The following is a 23330-nucleotide window of genomic DNA, read 5'->3' as shown; positions in this document are numbered from 1 at the left end:
TTCCGAATTGGGTTCACTTTTTCATAATGATTGCTTGGACTGGCGAAAATCCAAGTAAATCATTTATTCCATTTTTGATCTCTTCAGGTGACTTATAGTCACTTGAGAGACCTTTCAAGACGACTTTGAACAAACGTTCAGTTTTGTCGTCATAAGTAAAAAATTTGTGCTTCTTTTCCTCAAGATGTTTGAGAAGAAGTTCGCGATTTCAAGAGTTTCCGGGAATACGCGACAGTCTCCTTTCTTTGCGATTTGGAAGGAAACCTTGATTTCCCAACTGCTTCGATTTTGGGGTTCGGAAAATTGGTCTAGAGTATCGATCTGATTGCTCATTTCGATGCAATTATCAACATTAACCATTTCACCCTTGAAAGGTAGCGCGTACTTTGCAGAATCGTCCTTTCTTTCATTGTTGCCACGTTCAGTGACAGTTTTAAATCTCACTTTTTTGGAATCCAGAGATTCACCCTTCCTTTTGTTTATAGTTGCGTGTTTAGTGAATAAACAAAAGAAGACGTGACCTTCCAAGAGGTTTTTTTTTCCCAAGACGGTGTCTAAGAAAGATAACCACCGATAGTTTTCACTAATGGATCCAATGACAAATCGAAGGCACGGGTCCAAACAAGGACCGTAAAGGGATCAATAGTAGAAAAGTAGTATTGAAATGTACTGTTTTTGTAGCATTAAACATTTTCGTTTTCAAGCACTGAAAACTACTGTTTTGATAGCACTGAGAAGTACTGTTTTATTGCTTTAAGTAGTTTCAGCAACTTCCAAGTGCAGAGAGAGAATTTGTGTATGCACAGCACGAAGATACGATGCGCACTAAGCATATATTTGTCGACAACGGCTTTTCAAGCTGCCTGTAGTTAAATGCACACCTTGATATCAATTGCCAGAATGCAATTTTCTACTGCAATATTAAAGCTACCCCGATTCACGGTACCTACTAACACTTCTAGGCGAAACCACATATGCGTTCTACAGAGTGAGAAAATTTACAGCTGGCTGGAGAGCCATTGGTGGAAAACTCTTCTTCGGTTTTGGAATCCGCTCTGGGACACGAAACGTGGCGGCCCGCGGTGGTGGTCTGGAATCGGGAGATTGTGTTCGAAAGTTCGTTTTCCCTTTATTGCTGCTCTGGCTATGTTGACGCTACTGGTTGGAACCGCTGCTGGCTGATAAAACCACCACACGCAACTTGTTCCAAACTAGTAGTAGCCAAGATGATCAGATGAACATGTGTTATAATCCGTGTGACCGAGTTTTCCCGAAGATGATATTGGGAACAAAATTTGTTGACGGAAAACTGGCACCTGCGCAGTGGGATTCGTTCAGTTTGAATAGAATATAAACAGTTTCTTTTGAAATTCTGTTGCCAGATGATATTGAATTTCTGAAGTTCTATTTTATAAATATTTTCAACATTTTATTCGGTAACCTGAATGGCAGTTCATATATTTTAAAACCAATTTTACAGCTTTCAGTATTTTCCTCAGGGATCTTCCTCAGCCAAGTGGTTAGAGTCCGTGGCTACAAAGCAAAGCCATGGTGAAGGAGTCTGGGTTCGATTTCCGGTCGGTCCAGGTTCTTTTTGTAATGGAAATTTCCTTGACTTCCCTGGGCATAGAGTATAATCGTACCTGCCACACGATATACGAATGCGCAAATGGCGCAAAAGTTGGGCACAGAATGCTCTCAGTTTAAAACATTTTAAATGCACCTTCAAGTTGCTTGCGCCACCTCTTAATCTCTATATATTTGACTCAAACTTTGAGGTATCTCTTTACATGTGATTTGAATTTAGAAGAGCACGTAAAAATTTGTTTCTGGGAACTTTCGAAAAGTAATCCATACCTGATTTTGGATATGTAAAAATTTTCCCAAATTCAAATGCTCATAATATTATTAAAAATGGTTGAAATTGGATGTAACCGAAAACAATCGACGGCAAATTTGGTCTAGTTTCAGGAACTTGCTTGGCCATGCATATTGGCCACCGGACACTGGAGATGTTCCGGATTTTCTGAGGTCATGTCCTAATGGACTAAATAAATTATTAAACTATTAAACATGATTTAACTACAATATTTTTGTTGTTTTCTCTATGTATTTTAAAATGGACAATAATAGGAGTCAAAACGGATGAAATTTCTACAGAATGTATTTGAATCTAACATCTTCGAAAATGTTGTTGTTGTTGTTGTTTGTGAGAGACTTCAACCCAAAGGTCATTCGTCCCTTATCTTCGAAAATGTTTTGCATAAACTCCAAAGGTTTATGATATTATGGCGAACAGATTGATGTAGAAACCATTTTTTTTCTACGTGTAGAAGTTCCAAACAAACGAAGATACTATATTTATTTATTGTGGTAGAACTGTAGCAGTTTAGCTCGTAAGTATTGGTGGTATTTATAAAAAAATTCCAAATGGTAAAATTCGTAATGTATGAACTCTGTCAGAAAACATCTAGGAATTTTGTTCTGGCGTTGCTCAAGAACTCAATCTCAGAATATGGATTCTACCAATATTTGATAAAACTATTTCTGAAGAATTATTTTGAGGATGCTCCATACAAATTTCTATATGATTAGTTCAATCAATCCCTCCCCTACCCATTTATTTTGATAAATGTTCAGTCACATATTCCTTTACCGCAATCCTAATTTTGGAAACAAAAGTATTCCTGTGGTTTTCATTTATTTTATTTTTTTTTCAAGGTTCCAAGGCAAGAGGCATTACAAAAACACTGTTCGTTGATAATTCTAGTATAATTCGGCGATTATAAGCAAAATGTAAAAAAAACATAGAACAATGGAAACATTTATGAGACTTTTGATGAACTTCGCAAAAAATAATTGTTATGAAATTTTGAGGAATTGTTTCGGTCAGGACGTCTTTCCCTACGTTGTGTCTAGCTTAACGGACGGCGAGTCAAAAAGACTACTGATTTATTGCCACCGAGAGGCAGCCTGCCTACTCGGTGGGGAAACGATACAGACTACAAACTCTTACAGGCTTATGGGTGCACCTTATACAGGCACAATAGAAATATAAATAGCAGAACGCTAGTGGCGCTGTAATCACAGAATAGAATTATTTTATTAATACTTACTATAGAAGTTTTTGATTGTTTGTTTAGTGCCATGTTGTAGAGAATGTTTTATTATGGTTGAAACATTTGATTTGACACTTATAGACTGTCAGAGCGTGGCAAACTAGATGTTGGTCACACGAACAGTCGCGACATTGTCCTTATACGGCTAATGCTTCTACTATAGGCACACAGTACGGATATACAATATACAATTCATTTCTCGTGCATGGTTCTCTCCGCAGTTTGGCGCGCTGCTGGATTGGCGCCAACTGAAGAAACTGCACGCTGCCTGGCAGTGGAATATTCCACTGCCAGTGTTGAATGACACAATAGTCGTCCCTTTCTGCACACGCCTGAATGGATTACCTGCTTTGCTCTTGTCCACAGTTGATCAGCAGAAGTTTTATCGTTTAATTTTATATGGGTAAAGGCATCTAACTTCAAATTTCTCGTAAATGAAAGCATTAATCGAAAAAATATTTGGTAGGCGTGATAGGTGTTATCATTACGTACAACCGGTACCAAATATTTTTTTCGAAAAAAGTTCCCAATTTTGAGAAATAAATCGTTAGATGCATTTCGCCATACAAATATTTTTCGCATTACCTTTTAGCGATTTTTCGTGCAAAAACACTAGCGCATGTGCGTTACTATGTGGCGAATTGCGAATCAGCCCAAGTAACAATTTCAATGCTTTTTGATCTTAGATGTTATTTATGGAGGTTTTATTAGAGATGCATTAAATCCTGACAGATTTTATACAGCATTGAAAAGTGCTAAACAGGGTTTTCAGCAAAAACCACTTTAAAATGCTCTGTAGATACCTATAAGTGCTTCCGTTAAAACTTAGTCATGTTAAAACCTTCTTAAATCTCAACTGACTGATGTACTTGGAATGCAGGCTGTGTGTGATTACCAATGTCATTATGTTGATAATGATAATTCTCTATATGGAATATGAGTTAATTAGAACATGAAGTTATAACTGGCATATATTCTTACAATTATCTGATTACCGTAGCATATTTTTCCCATGCTTGCCTGAACTTTCCGTTCTAGTGAGACAACGACACCGCACACAACAGATGAGCTACACGAACAAACTTTCACTTTCACCACAGGCACCTATCAATTACCGTTTCCTGCATCAGTTCAACCGATGAACCACGGGTCTTATCACAACAATTCATTAAAGTGAAACCATAATTAGATACGTAACAAAGCAAAATTAGTTCATTAAATTACATCACAAAATAATATCTTCCGATTTGTTTACCTCTTTGACTGCACTAGCTTTCCTGAGCGCATTAAATTTAAGCCAAAGGTCCCAAAAAACCTATTTGTCTTAGCGCAGAATAAACAATCTGATTTAGGAATATTTTAGCCAATGGAGGGTTTTGCGAAAGGATGCATAAGATCAAAAGCTCTCATGAATGATTATATTGTACAGAATAATCACCAATTGATCTTAAACCATCCCAGACAAAACCAACAAGATTTAAATGGATGGAATCCATTTTTACTATCGCCGTTTTGGGTTCATGCGTGGGAAATTTCAATTTGTGATTGTGATGAACATGCCATCATTCCGAAAATGGAATGAAATAGAATATTAGATAGTCAATTATGATGACGTAATTGTGGCGCGTTCTTGTAAATCAAAAAATGTTGTGCCGTTCCGCCAGTAAATTTTCTTTGGCATGAATTTCACGCAATGGAAAGGAAATTTACTGGCACGCAAAAAAATATGATATTAATTTATTATTATGATTCGGCAGACATTATGATGATTTCAACATTATAAAAAAGGTTATGATTAATAAACAACTTGTTGGTTGATGTTTGTTTAATCATAAACTCTTAACGTTGGTTTTAGGATATCGCAAAAGATCTGATACTGCTAGTTAAGCTCAATAAGACTATACAATAGCTCTTATGTATGTTTTATAGTACACTACAAGAGTAGATGTATGCATACGATGCAAAACCAAAAAGGTTAGAAGCGGTTTTAAGGTATAGTCTTAACAACCTCCTGTAGTGTGGGCCTCTTCGGGTTTAACGGAGTTTTATCAAAGGTTAATATTGTTAAGTCTAATAAGTTCTAAATTGAGTTTTAACGATGTGGTGGTAACAACAGCTTGTAGTAAATGAAAAAACTAAAAATTTTACTTGGGAGGGCATGTATGTAACCCATCGAGCGCGAACACATTTGAAAGGAATTTCTAGTATGACTCTCAGGTAAATATCCCAGTACCTAATTTGACAGAGTCAATGAATTTTTGGAGGAATTGCGAGAGAAATTTTTGATCTTTTGATATGTTGAGTAATTGTTTTGAGTTATGTTATGTTCTTCAGTTGTGAAATGAATGGACTGATCAGTTTGGTGGGTAGAACAAGAATGAATATATTTTGCTAGTGACATTGAATAATGGACCGATGCACGAGTTCACCATTTGACGTTTGAGCGGTGCCGTGTTATTTACGTGACCATGGCAACGAGTGAATTCGGCACTGCTATAACGTCAAATTTGTGAACTTGTACATCTGTCCATGGACCGATTGATGATTTCCTGGGCTTTCTCTGGATCGAGTCTAACTCCCTCATTATCAGTGATTAGTCTAAGGTACTTGATCTGTTTCATGAAAAAGTTGCTTTTTTTAATTTGAAGATGAAAACCTCACATGTCAATCCGCATGAACAGACGATCATGTTGCTCAATATGCTTCTCTATGCTGTCACTTGCTGCTATGATATCTTCCAGCCCCTATGCTTCTAACCTTCTTATTTTCATGTCAGTCGTTACCACAAAACTAAGAAAACTTTTCGTCTTTACAGGAAAATTTGATACCAAAAAAAAAAATAGAAAACTGAGTCTTGCCAAAATATAGAGACAAAAAAGACGTGGAAGAAACCAAAAAGTGGCTAAAAACACATTAAAAAGAACTAAGATAATAAAACTAAACCTGATAGGAGCTCAGAGATAAAAGCTTGACTCTTTCTAGCATCAGATCATACATTTCTTCAAGAGCTATTTTTTGAGACTTCTTTGTGACATTACGACTTGTATAGCCGTATGCGTTTTTTCATGATTTTCTTAAGGAATTTCATCTGAAATTTTTTTCAGGTATTTGCCCAAATATTCATATATTACTTTTGGATTTCATTTAGTATTTATTTCTTAAGGAATTTTTTCATGACTTTCCTAAAGGTTTTTTTAGAATTTTGTTCAGGATACCTCAAGTATACAGCGTGGATTTACACAAGGAGAATCACAGAAATGGAATTTCTCCACTTGAATTCTTCAATAATTCTTTAAGGAATTTTTTTCAAGAAAGTCCTAATTTCTTCAAGATTTTATCCAGTGATTCCTCCAAAATTCCCGGTCAAAACGTCTTCTGAAATTTAGTCCACACCTTCTCCAGAAATTTCTTTTCCTTTAAAATTTTCTTTAGGATTTATACAAGATTTCAACAAGAGATTCCTCTAAAGATACCATCAACAATTGCTCCAGAGATTCCTTCTAAGATTTCTACAGAAATACCTCCAGTAATCCAAGTAACATTAGTAGTTGAACTACCGTATTTTCAGCTGAAATCTGCTTTAGAGCGCTCTTATTCCATCAAAGTATTTGTTGGGAATGCTTTGAGACTTTCTCAAGCGAGTTTTGAATGTTTTTTTCAAGAACTTTTCCATGAATATCTCCAGGAGAATGCCAATTCATGAGGTATATCTGAAAAAATCCTAGAGTAACCTCTGATAGACTTAGTGTAAGTTTTGAAGACACTCTGAATGATCAAGGATCTCTGAAATAACACCTGGACGCTTGAGGAAGTTTTGGAAGATTTCCTATGATAACTTGCCAAGATAATCGAACAAAAATTTTGTGTCGAGGGATACTGTTTCGCAGGATTTTCGCAAGAAATTTCTCGAAAACCATTGGACAGAATCTCCATACAATTTATGTAGGAATGATCGGAGGAATGAATGAAAAATTGATGTTATAAAACTGTTCTGAAAATTTATATAAACTTTTGAAGATTTAATGGGAATTTTTTGAGAAACTTTTTAAGAAAGTGGATTTGTAAAAGTGCATTAGTAATACTTGGATGAGATGCTTGAAAAATTCAAAAAAAAAAAAAAAATGTTTGAAGAACACCTCAGAAAATGTTTGATTTCTGGGAGGAAATTCTTGGAAAAAATCCACACGAACAGGCGGAGCAATTAATGCAGGGTTTCTAAAAAAACAACCCTTTTGCTATTTTTTCAAACACTTCGGAATAACCAATTCTGTAGAAATCTATGGAAGATCGGCTTTAGAGTTACAACTGGAAAATTCGGTTGAAGGATTAGTGAAAAAATATCTGGAGGAAATTCTAGGATAGTTTTGGAAATTAAAATCAAAATAATACTCGAGGAAAATACTGGAGGTAGCTCTCAAGGATGTCCTGGAGCAAATTCTGGAGAAATTCGTCTAAGCATCTTTTGAAAAATCAGTAGAAGAATTTATTGGTAGACAAATCTGTAGAGTTTTTTTTTGGAAAGATTACTGAATAAGAACCTGAAAGCATTCCAAACAATTTCTTCAACAAATCTGAAAAAAAAATCTTTCAAAAAATCATCCTACATATTTTTATAAATGATGCCACAAAATATCGGTAGAAATTAAATCAAACCATGATTTTCATTATTAACTAAGAATTATGTACTCCCAGAAATTCTAATATCAAGTCTCAATCAACCAAGTACTTTTAGAATGTGCTGTTGGAGTTCTATAGGAATTATTCTGAAAATTATCAAGAGATTCAGCAATGCTTTGATAAATTATTTTCAAGAATCTTCTGAACATTCACTATGGATATTCCAGAAACTTCTCAAAAACTACTTCTGGGAATGCTCAAGCCAATTTATCCCAGAACATGTACAGGGTTGGCCGTAGATTCAGAAATTCCAAAGGGGATTGCTACATTAGTTTATCTAACGTTTAAAAAAGTTTCTTGTAACAATTCTTACAGTTAGTTTCAAAGGGTTTTCGATGAAGATATTCTTGAACGTAGGTACCACCGGTGCACCAGATTCCGTTCATTTAAGGAAGTTATGTGTTCAAATATGTTTTACAAAATAACTATTGTATCGATCAATACTATTATTAGGTGATAATGTAGCTCCACGTATAGTTAACACTTCAGTCGTCGCGCTGTTGTATTTTGTACAACACTGATGAAAAAACCCCGCTTTTCGATCACAACAGCAGCGTGGTGGTTCTGACGGTGGTCAACCACGCGACGACCGGAAGGTTAATCAGCGGCAAAATAAAAAAATTTGAAAAACTTTCATGAAAAAATATTTAATTGCATTTGTTAGTAACATGAAAGTAACAAATTGTTACTGCATCTAGGTGTTCTTTTTTCCGCTCACGGTAAACAGATTTCGTGACGAACTTACTAAAAAATGCATTATTTCGAGTTTCGTTATTCATCCTGATATTTCTTATGGACAAACCATAGCTACTAATGCAGTAAAGAAGGCTGAATACTTGAATCGATATTTCTTTAAAATTTTGCATAATGTTTTGCATGAGCGGTTATTGGAACACACAAAAATACCTAGTGTGCCAATAACCGCTCACGAGGTCTTGTGTTTTAATACAAAGTATTATTTTATCAAATAACAATAATGTCAGACAACTTCATTTGAAAGTTGTTATTATTGCTAGAATATATCCGTGCGAAGAATGTTGGTTTTTGACACGATAAATCCATTTTTACACTATTTAGCGGAAATAGGGGCATGAGCGACTGGTGCACTGATGGTACTTTCTTGTTTTTTTTTCGTTTATGTTGAATCATGGGTAAGACATTCCTTTGACTGTCCTTCCCAGGTGTTTTTGTGCGGGGTACATGTCCTACCTGTCCTACCCACTTCCCGCGCCACTGGATATATCATTACTCCACCAATCAATGAATGGAGTGCACTACACACTAAAGATGCGGAAAATGCCACAATACGTAGATCAAAGTGATGGTAGTAATGGCTTATCGGAACAGAAGAAGAGAACTTAGAAATTCAAACTAAAACAGCGAACTAACATTGCTAGTCTGGATAAGTATTTTCATAAGCTAATGTCAACATTAAGTTCGAATTTAATGTTTGCACAGCGTAATGGTATGCACAGAAGAACAATTGAACGAATGATCAATAGTAAAATGGACCTGGTATACATTTTACTGAAAGGAATACATTTTCATTATTATTTCACATATTTACCTAGTTAAGATAGAAGTTCCTTGAAATCTGGCATCCATGTTCCAGTTCAACACATTGCCAGCCACGAGTGGATCGCGTAAACAAACCACCCATCATTGAGGCCTTTCGTTGTTTTCCATCACGCACGGGGTGGTGGTGGTGGTGGTGAGAAACCAGATGAAAAACTTAACGAAACTCGCAGTTATTCCGTAATTCACTGTTTGGCTGCTCCCGATGCGGAGTGCTCCGTCACAGACAACATTCCGTATTCCGTCAGTTGTGCTTCGACGGTGGACTAAGTTCGGTTGGAAAACGGTTTTCTCTCGGAAGAAAGCGCGCGCTAGTGCATCTCCATATCTAGATAGTAACTGACCAGTAGTCAGTGTCTGCGGTAGTGCTTCAGTGGTCCTTTCATGTGGTTGATTGATATTACACCAGAAGCCACAGATTGGACTTGACACTGGCACATGGCAAATAACAAACTTCCCGCGCTTTGGAATTTGGATATCATGTGCGAGTTGAAGAATAATAGTTTCACTCTGTAATTGGCAGTTGGCTGTAGCAGTTACAGTCAGTTCAAGGGTAGATTCGGATGTTTGGAAGTGCTTCGGATTTAGCCATTGATCTGTGATGATGAGTGCGGGAAAACCAACGAATCAACAATCTCAGCTTGGGCAATTTATTGGTCGAGAAATCGCGGAATAATCGGTAGGAAGCGACGACGTGATGTGCGGGATGCAGCGAATAAAGTGATTGCGAGGGGAACCTGATTCGAAATTCTATCACGACGTGTGGCTCACATGAGCGAAACATAACATTTTAATTTATAATGTAAACAAATTTTTCTGCAACAAAATTATTCCACATCATCGATGTGATGCTCCAGCGAGAGTTCTGGCTTGTGGCTTGTTTTCGTGATCATGTGTTCGGTGATTCATCATCAATAGTGGCTTGGAGGCGGGAAAGTGCGTGGAAAATATGCGGTTTATTCGCGAATCATCTATAGTGGAGCGGAGGACATGTTTATCTCTTATATTGTGTGATGCTGTTTTGTTTCTCAAGAGCTTCCAAACGAATAATTTGCATTCAAGCGTGGTGGGATGATAATGCGAATGCTTTGGATACCTTAAAAAAACAGCACATAATAGTCAATGCGTAATAATATGTTTGTCTACACCATCCATCCATTCAGTATGCTTTTTTTCATAAACAAAATAACACCTGTTGTGACATCTGAAGTTTCTGGACAAATACTTGAAGGACATTTAGGGTAATTCCAATGGAAGTATGTGGGCAAATATAAAACTACGTATTTCAAACATACCTTTAAAAAAACGAAAACAAAATAAAACGCTCTCGAAAATCTTGATGAGAACTGGTTATATCTTTAGATGAATTGTAGCTTCCTGATATAAAACATATATCAATTGATCCTTACATATATTTACTGGGGACTTCTGGAAACATCATTAGAGTAATTACAGCATAAGTTCCAAAAGATATTCTATAATTGATGATTTCTTAGATAATTACTTGAAAGAGGAATTCTTGTAGTTATTTTTAATTGTGGAACCCGAGAAGAACTAGTTTAAGGAATTTTCTCAAAATACTCTATACATTTTTGGAGTTTTTTTTTTTCAAGGTACTCTTGAAAAATTTGTGCAGCTCCCGAAGGAATCACTCATTGGATTCATCGAAAAATACTGAAATAATTCATAACGTATCTTACCTAAAATTCTTGTTTTAATTTATAGCTGAATTTGGACCCAATTAATTTGGTTTTGGAGCATAAATCCGATTTGATTCATCAAATCATGTTCGATTGGCCACCTTTCGGGACTCCAAGAACCGGTTCTATTTGGACCATACTGGACCGAAATTTTCAGAGGATGTGCTCCGGTAACACTTTCCTTATTTCAGAGAATTTTTATGTCAAAATATCCATCGACTTTATAGTATCGATGTGAATCATACATAAAAAAATACGTTGGAAACATACTTTTCAGATGCATTTCAGAACTGGATTGATGGACATGATTTGAGAATCTCTGTTCATAATCCATGTGAATACCTATTCAACCATATATGAACGGTTCAGATTACTTGTATGATTACGATACTACAGGTTGTCAAAGTAAGGGTCTCTAAAGGGACTTTTTTCAGATGTAGCAGGTTCCCGGTGGCCACAGTCACCAACTCAATTACCAACTCCAGATCTCCTGGTTTCTGAAACTGGATATGTGTGCCTTTCATTTAAACCCAAAAGAACTGAAATCGGTCAACACACTGCTTTTTGCGATATGTTTGAGATTTCGGGTTGACTTAGAGTAAGTCACTTTTTGTAACTTTTGTTAAAGACAGGAAGGTTCTTCTGGAATTCTTATGAGAACTAAGATTTGATTTTTTAATGAATTACTGAGAATATTTTGAAGAAATTCTTGTGGGAATCTCATGAGATCTACCAGAAGTATGACAATACTAAATCTTACAGCTTTTTAGTGAAAACCGAAATTAGTACTATATTATTTAATTCCACAGGAGCCCATCCCCGAAATAGTCACAAAAAAAATTCAGTGACGACTTCCTTCGGAAGGGAAGTAAAGCCGTTGGTCCCGAGATGAACTAGCCCAGGGCTAAAAATCTCGTTAATAAAGATAGAAAAAAATAATAATAATTCCACAGGAGTTTGTATCTTTTGACAGATACGCGTATTTCAACCTCAACTGTAAGGCCGTCTTCGACGTCGTGTGCCAGACTCGACTTGTACACGACTTGATCTCGAGAGCTAGTAGCAGTGATGCATTTCAAACTGAACGCGAGCCAAGACTGAACTCAACGCATTCTAATTTTGCACGTGAACGCAGTAAACATTGAACTCTCGTGCAAGATTCTGACGCTGCTCACGAACGACCCGTTCTATTTAAAATGCAAAGTGAAACACAAAACTTAAAAACACTACTTCAAACTACATTGAATTAATATCACACACAATGCACGGAACCTTAAATGTTCCTTAACATCTTTTGAAAATCTTCCTGCTTCTAAATATGTTTTAAATCTGCAATGAACACAATTTTCCTTACGCTTGCATTTTTCAGCTCCTTTGAGTTCACATTTTTGAACTGATCAATGTTCAAGTCTACTTGACCTCTCGTTCAAAAATTTGAACTGGAACGCAAACTGAACGCGTTCAAATGCAACACTGGCTAGTAGTTTAGTTTCAATAAAACATTGAAATTTGAATTTAATAAATCTTAAATTGTCACTTTTAAGGTTTCATGAAAAATCTCACTATTAGATGAATGAACACTATTTTAAAGTCTCGCATTCATGTCCATCATATAACTGTTTTTGGAAAGCTTTAGAAAACTTGAGTTGAGGACGATTCTTTTGAGTTGTTCTTATCGCGAAACAGTTTCAATAGGGGTATTCACTTAAAGTAGCGTAAACTGAGGTATTGTTGATGAAACATTTCAAGTGAAATATTCTTCTTCTGGCTCATGACGATAAAAAATAAGACGTATATAATCTAGTTACCCAAACAAATATCAGGATTGTCAAAAGTTTGTTTATCTGAATTACGAACTTTTATTCGCAGCGTTTCAATTGATAGTCAAACAAACTTGATGGAAGACCATTTAACTTTTGTTTTACGGTACCCAGAGTTCTTCCTGGATCGTCACCGAAGTTCAACAAAGTGTACCTATTGATGCCACAAGAACTCCATCTCCTCTACTTATTATCGCCAAAATGGCTACGATTGCTTTTGAATAACTCCGTTTCCAAGTGTACGCAAATGAAAATTATTATTTGTTTCAGAACCGAAAATAACGCGGTCTTGAACCCTCAAATATTCAAATTCAAAACGTCTCTACCAACTAAATCCAAATTCGATGACAAACAGTTGGAGTCAATGCACGTTGCGTTCAGTTTGGTCAAGACTCAGACATAAGAATACTTAGACTTCTCGCATAACCTGTGATCTCGTGCTGAAGGCCATTGGTGCGCCGAGTGTCCTTGTTTCTAAGGAAATTAATGGACCAGGCTGAAAACTATCATCACTTAGAGTTAGTGGAGGATCTTCTCTTCACCGTAACATTGTTAAATAACGTGAAAATCCACTCGTATGCTCAATAACAACAAGATACACACTCGGTTGCGGGCGGGATCACAAATTGTGCGAGAGTTAGACATAGCTTTCTGTCACCAAATGGTAACTTTCGTTTCAAATCATTCAACAATACAAAGAATATCCGGCAATACTGTACTTTTTTCATTCGAAAGTATTTGTTCTTCGTCCATACTCACATTCTTACGTAATTTTTCCCCAGCCATTTTCTAAAAACAAAAATTCTCAAATCTATGGGCAATCCTACTCGCATCAACGTTTTCCAGCTGTTTTTCATGCTTTGTCATAGTGAGTTCCGAAGTTTGTTGTTTATTTGTAAATAACGTACCTATTTCATGATAGTTGCTATGATGACCAACGCATTCTTGGATCGGTTGACTGTTGAATCTCAACAACTTGAAATATTTTCTTAGCTACTTACACAATTTTTTGAAATATTTGAAATAACCAGTTTATCACCATATACGCGGGCAGGGGGGTCCGTAGCCTAGAGGTTACGCTTCCGCTTCATAAGCGGAAGGTCATGGGTTCAATTCCCAGCCCCTCCACAAAAAAAACCCGTCCAGCCACCAGAAGACGCCGCACGGAGGACCGTGCTTTGGGGAACACATCCATCATCCGTCAGTATCAGATGGTGACTGAGACAAACTGACCCTCTTCGCAGGCAGCTAGCCTCAAACGACTTAGGAACACGGCAAAATGAACCCCACCGCGCAAGAGCAAAGGACTATGGCATATGGAAATCGATTGGACTGAACAGCAGAGCTCTCTCCTACCTGCTCGGTGTGAGAGTAAAAGAGTAGAAGAGAGTGAAAGCAGATGTAAATATAGATTAGTTAAAAATAGATCTGTATCGGTATAGTGGATACAGATGAACTGATTCCGGCACAGTAGTGGCCATGAGCACGGAGTGCCTTAAAAAAAAAAAAAAAAAAAAAAAAAAAAAAAAAAAAAAAAAAAAAAAAAAAACCATATACGCGGGTAATTACGCCGTTAAGTGAATACCCCTAATGTTTTTAGCCCAATATCTCTTCTCCTTGATAATGGGTCAAAGTTTATAAGTTTTGTATTCAAAGAAAAATAAACGGATTTCACATATTTTTTCAGTATCAACAAATGTAGTACTAGTATGCATGTTCTCATATTTAGGAGAAAATTGAAAGTCAAGTAACAAAATTTATTTAAAAAAACAATTAGGAGAATCAGTAATATGATTCCTGAACGTAAAATAAGTGGAATACTTAGATAATACATTGAAAGTACGTTTTCAAATCCGCGACGAAATTCGAAGTATTTCCCGAAAAAACATCTGGACAGATCTCTGGAAAAAATCTGCCGCTATCGAGAGAAATATAAATTCCGGTGAAATCTCTGAAGACATTCTCATGCAAATCCTTCGTATAGTTTCTAGATCAGTGCTTCCCAAACTTTTTCAACTTTCGCCCCCCTGAGGCCAACATTTATCTAAAGTCGCCCCCCTGATATGTGATTTCAATATTTTATGTAATAAGGTGCTGTACGTCAAAAAATGTCTTTCACTTGCATTTAAAAATATTTTCTTAAATATCGATATCCCAAAATTATTTTTACTAGATTGCAATTTAAAATAGTAATATTAACAATATTTTGCATGCATCACAGGTTACTGAATCAGTTTTTGATACAAGTTCAGCCCAGTTTATACTATTTGAATTTAATATTTGCATAAGCGCCAACTTGTGACGTAGTTGGGGGATGATTCGTTAATGGTGATTACATCCTGTTTTATCTTTTATTCATAAAATTACTGCAATAATATTCAGAAATTGTGATTAATAAATGTTTGACGTTTCTAAGAAAGATTTTTTTTTTCATTCAATCCAAAAACACTGAGCAATTACATGATCCAGAATGTTTTTCAACTCCCATTTCAATGCAATATATAAAAAGGGTATTTTTTCTAACACCAAGAAAAATGTGTCTCTAAAATGATCTGTATCATGAGAAATGATAAGAAAGAGTGCAACTGAATTTCCTTTTTTTCTGTAAAAAAGCTAGATATCAATGAAAGAAATATTAGCTTCTTAATCTCAAAGTTCCCACATAAAAGATCCTTATATAAAATATTAGGCATTTGCAAAAAGTTCTAAAAATTCTCAGATACATGTTTTGTACATCCAAAATATGTTGTGGTTAAAATGATATATGTGACTAATCATCCGACCTTGTGAAAATCTCAAATACCGACCATTATTAAAACACACATGATATTTAAAAAACCTGAATGCATGTGTTTGACAATTATCAAGTGTAGTCTATCATAATTTTAAAATGACCATGATTGGAGATGTATCGATCCGAGGTAAAATAATCCTGGAATAAGTCAAGTTTGGAATTGAGTAACCTTCAGATGTGTATCCTAAAAAATTATGAGTTATTATTTTCAAATGCTCCCGTGTTAGCCTTTTCGCCCCCTTTCTGAATTTTTCGCCCCCCAAATTCTATTTTACAAATTTTCGCCCCCTTGAGCCTGAAAATCGCCCCCAGGGGGGCGAATTCGCCCACTTTGGGAATCACTGTTCTAGATGGTTTAAGTAGTTTCGATAAATAGAAACGTATAAGCGCATACTATTTTGCCCTTATTGTCTTTATAATTGCATTTAGAGCTGACATGAATTTAGATAGATGCATGAAGTGGTCAGAGTTAAGTGAGAATATACCAAGTGCTTTTTAACTGCATTCGGAATAATGAAATGTATTCATTATTTGCAAATAGATAAGTTCCAATATAACGGAACTTATCTATTTGCATTTCTTGCAAAGCAAACGAGTAAAAGTAATATCACATCATATTCGATGCATGTTTATCATACGTTTTACAAATATTACGTAAAATCACACTTGATTAAAAACGGAAAACTAAGGATGTTAACAAAATTATTCACAAAACGATTAGTAAGTGAAGTTTTTTTTATGATCTATAAAATGAGGCTTATCTCGTTTTATGATCAAGTTTGCGATAAATTTCGACGTTAGTAGCACTGTAGATAACAGACGTTTAAGTCCGAGTGTAAAACTATGTAAGACAGTTAACGGTTATTTTAAAATGGCAACACAAGTAGCAACATCGTGATGGAACTGTTATCGCAAGTTCTTATTACGATGTCAGATATGAAATATTTCAAGATACTGATATTCACCACTGTCTGACGCTATACGCTGTGTGGCGATGTTAATGATTTCAACGTGTTTCAGTTTGAACATTTACACAGGTTTTCATAAGATTTTTGTTCTACTATAAACATCTGTTATCTGTGATAGCACGCTGGAATGTAACTGTAAAAAGTGTAACTGTAATAAAATGTAAAATTCAGATCGGCGTGCAAAATCGATCACAGGTTACAAACCAAAGTATGTTTACATGGAACGTGTAACAAAACAATATTTTGAAGTAGAATCTTCCATTACTTACATTTACATGTAACGCCAACGAAAAGTACGTTGCTCGTTTGTTTTTGCTGTTTGCACGCTTATAAACAAAATTACGCCATTGAGTAGGGTTTATTCATAATCGAGAATATGTGAGCTGCAAAACATGGTCAAAGTGATGAAATTGCGACAAAGCCGCAGAATTTTGGTTTTATCGCCTTGGCCACTCGCTAAATTTCAAGAATTTGGCGTAAATTTCTGTTGTCCCTGAGAGATAAATCGAAATACCCAAAAACTCAGCTAATATTCATGAATTTCATAGTTGTTTTATTTCAGTATGGTATACTTTTTATAGTTGTCTGATAATATTATGTTATCGTGGAAAATAAAATAATAATCTACGTAATAAACGGATAATAATTAAAATAACAAGCTAGTCCCATTCTGAAGTTATTTTTATCAGTGCAAGCATGCATGATTCTACCCCACTACCCCGAATTGTTTTTTTTATATTTCAATGTTAAACTGTGACAATTGGACATCTAAACGAAGCTTTAATTGGGTTCACGTGAAATATTTAAAAGTTCATGACTTAAAAACCTACAGAATTTCTTTGGTTGGAAAATTTTTCGACTTTTGTTGTTAGTTCAAAAAAATTTAGCGAGTTTCTGAAGCGCAATGTTTCTTTGAAAGCCTTTATTAATGTGTCTTAATGGGTTAACCACAAATTCAGAACTCTCGGGAATGTTCATAACTAGCCGACAAACCTTGTTTTATCACGTAATAGGCTGTAAGATAATGCAAAACAAAACTGAACTTAAAATAAGTTCAATTTTCTTCCTATTTTTATCTTACTTTTCCCCTGAAATTCTTCGACTTTTCATACACTAAAACACCTCGCAACACTTCAAGAACTTAACAGTGAAAAATCCAGGTGAATCCGTTGCCTTGTTCTTGCCATTTCGTGACATATAAACACCATTTCATTTTTATTTATATAGAAGATAGAATATAGTTTTTGCTGAAACTCGTATTCCTAAATGCGTATCACGGTGTCAAAATTTGAATTATTTTCTTACACCCTGAAAGTTTCGAATAGAAAATCGACGAAGAGAAATCGATCACTACAGATACGCCTGTATGATACTCAACGCGGGAATGTGATGCATTCAACTTCAAGGTTTGTTCTCCATATTACATTCGAGAAAATCCAATTTTACAGTAAAAACATCCATACAAATTGTATGTAGAAATTTACACCGACAGAATATTCTTCACCTTGCAAAAAAATTAGAACGTGTTCGTAATAAAATATCCGAGAAAATCCGAATGATTAGTCGCAATCAAAAAGTTATTATTCGATCAAATTTTCAGCGCCATTACTGCCGTGAATCGCAAGTCAGTCCCATCTGTAAAAAGTAGGCATTGAGAAAATGGGCTGTGAAGTTTTCAAACTTGTTTTCCAAACGAATATTCAAAAAATTCCAGAGGATTGAAACATGTCCAAATCTTGATAGAACCTTCACAATTTGCTTTAAACTATGATATCTTTCCGAGAAAAATGTAAAGATTATCAAAACACGGTTCATTTTTTCTGTTACACGGTGCGGAAATCTGTAGTGGGACTGATACGCGATTACTTTTCATTATGGGACAATTTGACTTGCTGTTTTTTTCCTACTTTTCCGAACAAATCTTGTTATCTTATTAAAATGTAGATGGGACTGACTTGCGATTCACGGCAGATTAGTTGTTGTATATTTCTCCTATTAAAAATTTTAGATGAGGTTTGATTTGTTCAATTAAAATAGTAGTTAAAAGCACAAACATTAGATTTTTCAAAGCATTGTTAAAAATTTTCAAAATATTCGCGGAGCATCTGCTAAGGATTCGTGGAGCACGATATGAGAACCACTGAAAAGTTAAAATTATAATCATCAAAAGAGTTGTTTTATTGTGAATTTCAGATTGATAGTCTTAAGTCAGATTTGTATGTGAAATCGTAATAACTTCTCGGAATTTAATTCGTTTTTTTACTGCTTGGAAATGAATGAACATTTAATTTAGTTTTACTTGAAAAAAAAAATCAAAAGTGGGGTCTTGTTGAAAAGGGGTTATTGTGAAAATAAAGTGAAATTTGGAAACTTTGGACGCTTTTATCTCAGAAACTGTTGTACATATAACTTTGTACAACAGCTGTGATTTATATGCTATCATTTTAAAACTAAGATACCTATAGACACCTAACCAAAATGTATTCTTCAAAAATCTTCTTAAGGCGAAACTGGAGGCTTTTCCGTTGGGATTAACAATAGAAATATTAGTAGTAGAACGCTAATGGCGTTGTTGTCACAAAACTGATTTTAATTATTATTACCTTAAATTATGATTTACCAATGTTTGTTTAATACCATGTTGTTGTTTTGGTTTCTAAAATTAATCTGACACTTTGAGGTCCGGTACTCAAGCTGTCAGTTCGTGGCAAACTAGATGTTGGTAACACGAAAAGCAGCGACATTAGCATTCTTAGGTTAATGCTTCTACTGGATTAACATAGCCAGCTTTCAAATTCAAATTTTCTTGGTAGTAGTGAGCTCATCCAAGTACCGCTATGGGGAGTATTGTAATCGCGTGTAATTCAAATAACGGAAAATGTAAGAATGCCATAATCGGGTGGACATTAACAAAACAATTACTCAAGGAACTGAAATTACTTACTTTAGGCTGAACGACCTTGGTAGCCTGTCACAGTGGTGCAAAATATCATAATTTTCAGTCAATTTCCCTATAGTCATAGATATGAGTTTTTGAGAATTGTTATTTCCGACGAACTATATAGCATAGATATGAACTATATTTTGTGAATCGAAAATTCGATCTACACGGTTTTGAAATCATATAGGCTAGTTTTCCATTTCACTAGTATCAAATAAATTGTAAGAAGTATCGCAAAACGTTTGATAAAAATTGAAAAAAAAAACAATAACGATTTTTGGGCAAACAAAATGTGAGCAACATTTTTTTTATATCTATTGCATAAAATTTTAGTGATCATGGGTTTGATTTTCAGCACCTCCACAAAAAACTTCGTTTTGCCATCGAAAGAATCCAAATCGCGGGGAAGTCCATTCATTCTCCATCAGTATCAGATTGTTCAAGCATAAAATGAATTAATTGAGAATCAAAGACAACTCTCAGATTATTTTTGCATTGTTGGTAAATGCTTTGCTATTCTGGGAGATCGCCTGGACATATTGGAAATATGTGATATTTCTGAACCTCAATCTGCTCTGATTTTTCAAAGCAGATTTCGTTGAGTATTTCTGAAATATTGGCAAATGCTTAGGAAATCTGAGAGAATTTGTGGACATATTTGAATGTTGAAGGATAATAATAAAGGGAAGAAAAGCTCTGAACTTCACAGAGCACTATAAGATTATTTTGAAGTTTTTATAATTTTGGTGTTTTTGAATAGTTGTTCCGAAAATCAATTTTTTTATCGATGTTGGGAGCACAAAAAATCTATTGAATCGATTTTCTTCATTTGATTTTTTTTTTTCGATTCAAGAGGAAGATATTGAAAAGTATTTTTTAATGATTTGATAAACCATAAACCTAGTTACGAATTAGCCTGTAAGTGTTTCATATATTTTTTTTTATTTCAATCGTTATTCAATGGAAAGAATTAAAAAATCGTGCGTAATTGCATTTGGTCGTATTTGAGGAGCTAACATCGGTCAATTGATTCGACATGTTGAATTTGAATCGATTCAGTAACATCGATGTTGAGATCAAATTTGCCCTACGCTTCTCACAACCCATATTTATCAATTTAATTTACACACGCGCATAGAGCGAGTGCGATTTGGTTACTGAACACCTCAATATATATGACAATATATTTCTAAGTTGTTTCTCAATACTTATTTTTGATTCATTGGTGAATAGTTTGGAATTCTGAAAAAATGTCTGGACTAATTTGGAATGATGACGCATAACGAGGGATTCTTAGGTTATTTCTGAACTACTTTTGATATTTTTTTTAATGTTCCATATTTGTTGATGAATACTCTGGAATGCTGAGAGAATCTCAGAATGAATTGAAGATGTTAAAGAACAACCAGAAATTGCTAGATTAGTTCGTAACTAAATGAAGATCACATTAAAATTTACGAATATTTCGGAATCGTTGGTAAATACTTTTGTATTCAATGATACTTTCTGCACAAATTGGGAATGCGGATAATGACAAGAAATCCTGAGGATCGCCAAGAATTATAAAAATATGTTTAAATTGTTGTTGAAAATCTGGTATTCTTAGAGAAAGTCAAAAAAAAATTGGTTGTAGCCAGGTAACGACAAACTCCTGGAATATATCTGAATCGATCATAGATCACGAAAATATGCTCTCTGAAAGCATTTCAAAATATAAAGACGGATAAACAGCGGCCGAAAGTTTTTTTTCTTCCTAAAGATAACTAATTATTTTTTATTTCTGAATAGGGTAGGTGTACCAGTTATGGCCATAGTGGTTCCCTATTTCGCCATACGTGATATCTTGAACGCCTTCACATTTTGAAAAATCTTTTGTGTTTTAGCAGTGAAATAAAGGATAAATCTTGATGTTCAAACATTCAAAGAGATTAAAAATGTAAAAGTTATCCAAATTTTGCATATGGCCAAATAGGGAACCACTATGGCCATAACTGTTACACTTTCCCTAGATGGTGAATAATTTAAAATTATTATAGATTGTTAGAGTAATTTGGAAGTGTTGATAGCAACAAGAAATTTCTTGAAAATTTCTTAACTAATTGAGAATCACAGAGAATAAATAATAGGTAAATTATTTCAGAATTGTTGTTGAATATTTTGGTATTCTGAGAGAATGTCTGGGCAACTTTGGAATGTTTACGAGAGAATCCTAGGTTGTTTCTCAACAAATTAAGGAGTACAGAATACTCTAAGATCAGTATTGAATTTGCAAGACTATTTTTGAGATCAAAAATTTACTTTCGAAATCCAGGGAGAATGTTTCAACGAATTAAGATTTTTCAAAGATAACCAGAAATACCTGGAATATCACTCAACTTATTGAGCACCATAGACATCTTTAGGAGAATTTCTGATTTTTTTTGAAATTCCCAAAGAATGCCCAGGCAAATCGGGATTGTTGATGATAACGAAAAATTGCTTCTTGACGATCTCAGAGAACAATAAAGATCACCGAGATCCCTGAGAGTATTTCTGAATTTTTGGAAAATACATTGAAATTATGAGAGAATGTCTGGACTAATTGGAAATGTTGAAGGGTAACCTGAAGGTTAACATAGACCTCTAAGATCTTTTATGAAAAGTTGGTAAATACTCTGATAAGAATAACAAGAACTTCTCAAAATATTTCTGAATTTTTTTTTCTAAATTGTTGAAAAATAATTTGTGACTCTCGCTTCGGGCTAATCGCAAATGTTGAAAAATAACAAGAATCACATAGCATATTTATGAACTAAATGAAAATCACAGAAAATGCAAAGATTATTTCTGAATTTTAAGTGAATATTTTGGAATTCATGAATAATGCCTGTACAAATTTTGAATTATTGCGGATTCAAGAGATTCTTAGGAAATTTCTTAGCAAGTTGAGGATTACAGGAAACTTTAAAATTATGTTTAAACATGCAATATTGATATGGATTGTTCGTAAATACTTTGGAGGATTGAGAGAACGTCTGAAAAATTGAGAATGTCGAAACATAACCAGAAATTCATAGAATATTTCTGAAATTATTAAGGATGCGTAATTCTGAAATGTATTCACCAACATTACCTTAAAATTATGGGAGAATGTCTGCGCCATTTGGTAAAGTTGAAAGATATTAAAAAAAATCAGAATATGTTTAAGCTAATTGAGAATCACATAGATCTTTGAGTATTTATGAATTGTTGGTTAATACTTTCAGACAAATTTAAAATGTTAGATTCTTAGGTTATTTCAGAACAAAATATAAAAACAAAGAATTCTAGGGATATTTTTGAATATTTAAGATGATTGTTTAAATGTTGATAAATACTTTGGAATTCTAAGAGAAAGTCTGAACTTATTTGGAAAGTTGTACATAACGAGATATTCTAAGAATATTTCTTAAGAAATGAAGGATTGCCGGAATGTTCAAGCATATTTCTGCATTGTGTTTACAAACTTTGACAATCTGAGAGAATATCCGTACAAAATGGGAAAGCTGAGAGGAAATTGTTTTGAACATTTTTGTTCCTATTGAGGAGTTTAGAGAACCCTGAGTGTATATTTGAATTGTAGTTGAATACTTTGGTTTTATGTGAAATGTCTAGACAAATTTAGAATATTGATGATAACGAGAAATTCGTAAAATATATTCAAACGAATAAAGAGACACAGTGATCTATAAGAGTATATCTAAATTGTTAATGAATA

General features: G+C 34.6%; 1 protein-coding gene across 3 annotated transcripts in view; it reads left to right on the top strand.

The window, feature by feature from the left end:
• The window catches only part of LOC5568840 (regulator of G-protein signaling 17), a 244442-nt gene that overhangs the window by 43209 nt on the left and 177903 nt on the right, over positions 1–23330 (top strand). Inside the window, exons 1-2 of one of the 3 annotated variants that reach the window (XM_021842682.1) lie at positions 9616–9733; positions 9895–10050. The exons of 1 other annotated variant lie outside the window; for it this stretch is intronic. The gene's annotated coding sequence lies outside the window, so the exon portion shown is untranslated. Of the gene's footprint in view, positions 1–9615; positions 9734–9894; positions 10051–23330 lie in introns of those variants that run through there. One more of the 3 variants, XM_021842683.1, reaches the window with a different exon arrangement.

The sequence above is a fragment of the Aedes aegypti genome, chromosome 2 (assembly GCF_002204515.2).
Source record: "Aedes aegypti strain LVP_AGWG chromosome 2, AaegL5.0 Primary Assembly, whole genome shotgun sequence".
NCBI lineage: Eukaryota > Metazoa > Arthropoda > Insecta > Diptera > Culicidae > Aedes > Aedes aegypti.
The sequence above is the reverse complement of the archived record's forward strand: the minus strand, read 5'-3'. Positions and strand labels throughout refer to the sequence as shown.